The following is a 6298-nucleotide window of genomic DNA, read 5'->3' as shown; positions in this document are numbered from 1 at the left end:
TTATTATCACTATTCTATTATAATAACACTATTACCATTATTGTTATTACTAATATTACAAAGATGCTTTTTTAAGCTTCAAAGAAACTGAGCTTCTGCATACTTCTTTTCAAATAGTTTTCTCATGAATCCTCACATCACCTTCAATTTAGTTATCAAATTTATTTTAATATGAAATTACAAATGTATAGACAGTAACTTATCCAGGGTAGCACAATTAAATTGTGGTTGTGGATTTGTGATATTCACTCAGGCCTTTCTGAATCCATGTTTTTGCCGTTTTCCTCTGTGCTGTGAGGTAGGTGAGGACTTGTTTTCTTAGAAGACTGATGGTTTATTTTGCCCAGTACAACTTTCATCCAGTTCTACTTGCTAATATGGTGGAAGAGAGATGGAGAATAGAAGAATAAGCAATCTTAACCAAGACAAATGACAAAGAAAAGTCTTTACAGTGACATAGAGGAAAAGCTACAAGAAATGTGTATATAATATTTGATTTTTGAATCTATTAATCCAGAGTAGTTTTAGCAGACTGCTTAGTAATTCTCAAACATCTTTGTTAAATATTCCTCCTAATTTTCATTGTGAAAATGATACCTTCTATTCACTTACCAAATATAAAATGATGTTAAAACTATTTTATGAAAATTTTAAGATAAGAGCTAATCCACTTCCCAAAATGTCAGATACTCTTCTTTGGTAGATCAGGCTCTCTGTCACTGCCTCCTGCTTCTAGCAGCCTGAAGGTTCACACATGGGGACTTAAGTGTTCTCATCCTCCACAACAATCTGTCCCCTCTCCAAAAGAAACACACATGCGCACATATACCTGCACACACACACATAACACTGAGCTATTATGTATAAAATATATATAAAGTAGAATCATGAATTCTAGCCTATTATAATTGGAGGACAATCTGCCATTCTCATACAGAACCTAAAAGATGGGCTGTCTATTAACGAGACAAGTGAAAGGTAGAAACTAAATATCTAATTCTAAAATTTTAAGTTAACTACCGACTAATGGTATAAGCCCAGCAAAATCAGGTGCTTCTCTCTTAGTGTGTAATTTGGAAAGTTCTATTTAAAAATCAACAACAAACACTAAATCTGGGGGGACTTGTGCATGATTCAGCAAAACACTTAATTTATAGAAGAATTAGAAAATATTTACTGGTTGACTGAATTTAATGCTTTTTAAAATAACTTTAGATGTGTAGGCAAAGCCTCTGTAAACATTTTAAAGAATACCCGTATCCTTCTCTACTACAGTCCTACCATAGGCAAAAATATTATCAATAGATTCAACTTTATTTGCTATCAAATAGCAAATATTTTTATTTAATCTATGTAATGTAATACCTTTTATATTTATCTAACATAATGTCTAAACATTTTGCATATTGTTATTGTTTTTATCCCATTTGGGGGGAGACACGCCTATTATATACCCAACATAAATGAATTTCCTTTCTGAATTCAGTAGAAAATTTCTCTGTGTACTTATTGAAAGTTGTGCTATTGAAAACTGAGTATGACTCACAGTATTAAAATGTTCCAGTAAAACACTGACTACATTAACGCTTCCATTTTTATCATTTATAAAAACATGCCTGGGCTTCCCTGGTGGCGCAGTGGTTGAGAGTCCGCCTGCCGATGCAGGGGATGCGGGTTCGTGCCCCGGTCCGGGAGGGTCCCACGTGCCACGGAGTGGCTGGGCCCATGAGCCATGGCCGCTGAGCCTGCGCGTCTGGAGCCTGTGCTCCGCAACGGGAGAGGCCACAGTGGTGAGAGGCCCGCATACCGCAAAAAAAAAAAAAAAAAAAAATGCCCCAAGCTGGTAAATGGATTTGAAATATCAATTCAAAATACTGCTGAACCTGCTCAGCCTAGACTCCTGGATCCCACATTTGTTCACTTACATTTTTCGTTAATTTCCCCCCGTACGTAGCTTCTAATGTCTCCTTTAAGGCCTTGTAAAATTTTTTTCCTTTAAAAAGTCATTTTGGTAAGAATGCTTAATGTGAGATCTAACCTCTCAACAGATTTTTAAGTGTACAATATAGTATCATTATCTCTAGACATGTCAGTGGAATATAATTCAATCTTAAAAAAGAAGAAAATCCAACAATATGCAACAACATGCGTGAACCTTGAGAACATTATGGTAAGTGAAATAAGCCAATCACAGAAGGACAGATACTGCATGATTACAGTTATATGAGGTATCGAAAACAGTCAAACTAATAGAAGCTAGGCATAGAGTAGTGGTTGCCAGGGGCTGGGGGAGGGGGAAATTGGGAATTGCTAAGCCCTTGTTATTTTGAGAATGTGTTTCAACATCTTTCTCCATGTTTTAATTCTTGACAGTCTCTTATGGATGCAATTTTGCTCTCATCTTTTACCTTTAGGCACAGTAACTCTCCAGGTGAGGCCTTCTTAGAACGAGTTTTGAGCCTGGGTGATCTATTGGCAGTGTCTACCTATCTGGGCCTCCACAAACAGGAAGAGGAGGAAGTTATAAATAGGGTTTTTTAATCTTGTCTATCCATAAACCTTCTTTTACTTCCTGATTCTTTTCCTTCTCACCCACACTCTGTATTCCTATAAAGGGAAGTCAACATTGTTATATATCTCTAGGTTTGGAAACTAAGGGACTTTATAGTGTCTTTCCTGACTTCTTATTTTATTTTAAGACAATGAAAGAGAGAGCCAGGTAAATTGTGTTACTTGTGCAGAGTAACACAAACAGCTAGAGATAAAGCCAAGACTTTGCCCCAAATTTCCTGGTTCCCCATTCCTCTTCTAAGCCATCTAATATTCTCTTTGGGTTCATTGTTCAAGCTGACGTAATTGGAAAACATTTAAAGTCTTCTATTAAGAGACCCAAATAATTGTTGATAGATTATAGTATCTAAGTTTTAAACTTTTAAGTTGCATGTAGAAAATTTGCCTCAGAGAAGTTGTACATGTATACTACATGAAAGTGCTTTGTCAGTTTGGTAATGCTCTATAAATGTGTAGGAGCTAATGTTTGTACCCTCAGATTCCACTCCAGTTGTCCCTTGTGAAGCTAATTTGTGAAAGGCCTGTATAAGCTTCATGAAGGCAAGAGTTTTTTCCACTCTGTTCATTACTATAACCCTTAGAACCTAGGCAGTTCCTGTCATACAGGATATAGTAATTGCTCTATAAATATTTGTTTATCACATAAATGAATGCTCCAAAGTTCCCCACAGTAATATGAGCTTCTTTGATTTTAGTAATTCAGCAGAAGAGAATAGCTGTTAAGATATCTGAACCCTCCCAAATCTCTAGCTAAGTTTTGTTTTTGTATGCTCAGTATTCAGAATCCTATGGCAAAGTAGTTTTATTTTCAGTCATCAGACACACACACATACATACACATACAACACACACATAGAAGATTGAAGAAATCTAGTAAATACCCAGATTTATATATATATATATATATATATATATATATACATACTTCCATTTTCAGAAAGGCAGAAAAAGTATGAGTACAATCAGGCTAAAAAGATACATCTGGCTGCCATATAAAAAGGCACCATCTTGACAACTGTTAATTGAAAGTTGTGTAGGAATTTTCTCACAAAGCCCATGAATCCTAGAAGTAATGCCGATAATCTGTCCAAAAACTTAGAAGTTATCCTGTTATGTTAGTGTTTTAATCATGTAATTTTTTTTTTTGGTGAAACTTCTATTCTGTAGTCATAAGTGAGAAGACCCAAGGGTTCTTTCTCAGTTTCAGGCAACTCTCCAAATAGTTGTTAAGGACTGAACAATGATTTCTTAACACCAGCTTGGCAATTCCACTAAACCTTATCTATCCTAACTTTCCCCATCATAGAGTTTTGAAAGGGACTTTAGTAATCCCTGTGAGGGAAACATGCATTAAACTAGTCATTTCCCAATTTCTCCCTGTTAATAGTACTTCTTTGGGTTTGGAGTGAAAAATGTGCCCAGGTCTACATTTGCCTTTATATCCCCTTTTTCATCTAGAAATAGCCATGTTACATATTTCTGGTTACTGATATGTCAGAAGAAGTCTAATAAGATTTTATTTCTAAAAATTATATATTCCTACAATGCAGCTGACACTTTGATTGTAGGCTGGTGAGGCCCTAAGCAGAAGATTCAACTAAACCATGTCAGGACTCCTGACCCACAGAAACTGTGAGATAATAAATGCATGTTTTTTTTTAATATATATATATATATATTCCTAATATAAGGAGCCAGCACAGCAGGCAATACCATTTGTCCTTCCTACTGCTACCTTGAATGTAGGAACAATGTTTGGAGCTATAGCTGCCATGTTATACCATGAGGTGAAAAGCAAACATCTAGGAATAGTGGAGTAGAAATCTGGAAGACTCTTGGATCTATGAGGGTGTCATGGAGCCACTGGACCTGTGTTAAGACTGTTCAGCTCCAGATTACATTTTTTGTAAGAAAAATAAACCAATATTCGTTTAAGTTACTATTAGTTCATTTTCTATTATGTGCTGCCCAAAGTATTTTTGTTATAGTTATTAATTCTAATGCCTTTATTTTGTAAGAGAAGAAAACTGAGGCTCAATGAGAACATGCAATTTGGCTAAAACTACAGATATTTTTGGTGAGAAGCACATTGCAAGAGCCCCTGCCTCTTCGAGGATGCCCACACCCTGTGGCCACTGAGTAAGATTAGAGTTCTGTTTCACCTGCCTGTTCAAGGCAAGAATAAGTGAAGGCAGCAAAATGCTCATCATGGAAAATGTCAGAATTGTTGATAAGGATGAGTGTTAGACTATAATAGTATATAATATTTGTTGTATACAATATTGACCTTTTTGATGGTTTTATGTAATATGTTGAATTAAAATTACTATCATCTGCAATAAAAATATGTGTTCATTATTGGGTCAAAACATCTGGATGACAAGTCAAAAATTCCACCATTCATCAAGTTCTCCTTTATCCTCATCTCTAATTATCCAACCATCTGAATGCTTTGGCATCATGTAGATTCACTCAGTTTAAGCATTGAGTTAAGGAGGCAATTTTCTCCTGAATTTGAGCAATGTGCTTTTAGTAATTCAGACTTTCAATCTTTACTTTCCTCATGCTTATTTTTGGTCTTAACAAAAGGTCCCAGAAGATTCTAGATTGACTGTACATCATCTATGCTTTGTTTCCGCCTTCAGTAATTAATTATGTTAATCAAATCAAAACTTACAACTTCTTGTATACCCCCTTACAGAGGAGGGTTTTTTTCTCACTTACTAGTGTTAAATCCCAGTTCCAGGCATAGCTTTCCCTTTGTCACATTTCCATGCATATTACTCACAAACAAATAAATCCTCTTAGTAAAGCATCTGGCATCTTTATCCTCCTTGATGAAAATTCTGAGATTTCCAATTACACATATGGACCAGATGTGAAACCCGACTTAAATGAACAGGGAATTCAGTATGGTTTTGCAATTATGGGACATATACTGTATCTCTTTTATGCTGATATTTCCTTTATAATTCTCTTTTTTTGCAGGACAGCTGCTGCAAGTGCCTGAGGGGCCCCTTTTGGCATGTTCTTTCTCTTTTTGTGCCTTTTCCACTTTCTTCAATCCAATGAAAAATCTAAAAATGGAGGCAAAGTGGAAATAGTACTCCCTGCCTCACCTCTAGTATGTTAATACAAACATATAGCATATATCTCACTTTTTTTTCTCTGTGCCCATGGTAGAGTAAGGGTCAGTTATGGCCCCCTTTCTAATTCAAATTTGCCTTTTGATTTTTCTCAACACATTATAATTCAGTCAGTCAAATTAGCACTCAGTCTACTTGTAGTCACTATAATCTTCTTAATCTAAATTTAGTGTATATTTTCCACATTTCTGTCTGTACTATCAGGCGTTCCTTTGGAATAAAAATACGGAGCAATTTTTTTATCAATCGTTGTGATGTAAAGAAATAAATTCTTTGTGTGTGTGTGTGTGTGTGTGTGTGTGTGTTTCTGTGTCTGTGTGTGTATGATTTCAAACTGGAAGGGATAATAACTCCAATGGGAGACACAAATTCTAAAATATATCACAAATTTATTCGCCTCTTTTCACCATAGTTTTTTTAAGTCAAAGTAGAACTACTGCTTCTCCCATCAAAACTACTACAACAATCTCACATTTGTCTTCTTATATTCACTATACCTATGTTCATCCATTGTTTCATGCAGCAGTCTAAGGAACTTTCAGTAATACACATCACTGGTACCACTCCCATTCCTAAAATCT

Source organism: Mesoplodon bidens, assembly GCF_964165515.1.
Source record: "Mesoplodon bidens genome assembly, chromosome: 16".
Taxonomy (NCBI): Eukaryota; Metazoa; Chordata; class Mammalia; order Artiodactyla; family Ziphiidae; genus Mesoplodon; species Mesoplodon bidens.
Note: the sequence above shows the minus strand (reverse complement) of the source record.